Source organism: Condylura cristata, unplaced genomic scaffold (assembly GCF_000260355.1).
Source record: "Condylura cristata isolate star-nosed mole 26May11 unplaced genomic scaffold, ConCri1.0 scaffold00004, whole genome shotgun sequence".
NCBI lineage: Eukaryota > Metazoa > Chordata > Mammalia > Eulipotyphla > Talpidae > Condylura > Condylura cristata.
Genome location: NW_004567105.1, coordinates 333,618 through 334,350, shown reverse-complemented (window position 1 = coordinate 334,350; position 733 = coordinate 333,618). Strand labels below are relative to the sequence as shown.

Genomic DNA, 733 nt, shown 5'->3' with positions numbered 1-733 from the left:
GGGTGGGCGGCGGCTGCCGGCCACCCTGGGCCGGCCGCGCCTCAGCAGACACAGGACAGGACCACCAACGGAAGACGTTTATTTTCAAGTTTCTATGGCGATGTTACAAACACTGACGACTGGAGAAAGAACACTTGGGAACTGCGAGACAAGTGCGACCGGAGGTCGTCCACACAGCGCGGCCCGCGGCGGGAGGCCCCGGAGCCGGCGCCAGGCCGGGCCGCGACGCACGGACAGATCGGCCACGCTGCGCACATCTGGGCTTTATTTTTTAATATAAAAAAATGTAATTTTGGAAACCCACCCTTCCTTTCCCCCTAACATAATGCTTTACCTCTTAAAAATAAAAATAAAGTACTAATTCTATGTACATCACATGTACCATACAAAAATGTATCCAAAGTTTCTATTGCTACCAAAGTGTCCTAAATTAAAACAAGGTACAGAAAGCCCCTCTTGTAAACAAAAGATTACAAGTTACAAAATCAAAGAACACGCATCAGCCGTCTACACAGGGACCGCCTGCTCCAGGCGCGGCTCGTGTGCCTGTATAAAATGCATATCAATATACTTCTGCAAATTTATTTTTCATTATAAAGCAAATGAATACACTTTCTACAATAAATAACCCGCTGGGAGCTCGCCCGCGGGGCGGGGCGGGGCGGGGCCGGCCGGTGGGCGGGGCTTACAGGACAGTGGCTCCAGGGCGACTTCGAAGGTCTCGTTCTTGAAC

General features: G+C 51.0%; 1 protein-coding gene across 1 annotated transcript in view; it reads right to left on the bottom strand.

The window, feature by feature from the left end:
• The window catches only part of BRD1 (bromodomain containing 1), a 73,613-nt gene that overhangs the window by 56,418 nt on the left and 16,462 nt on the right, over positions 1–733 (bottom strand). The window lies entirely within an intron of this gene.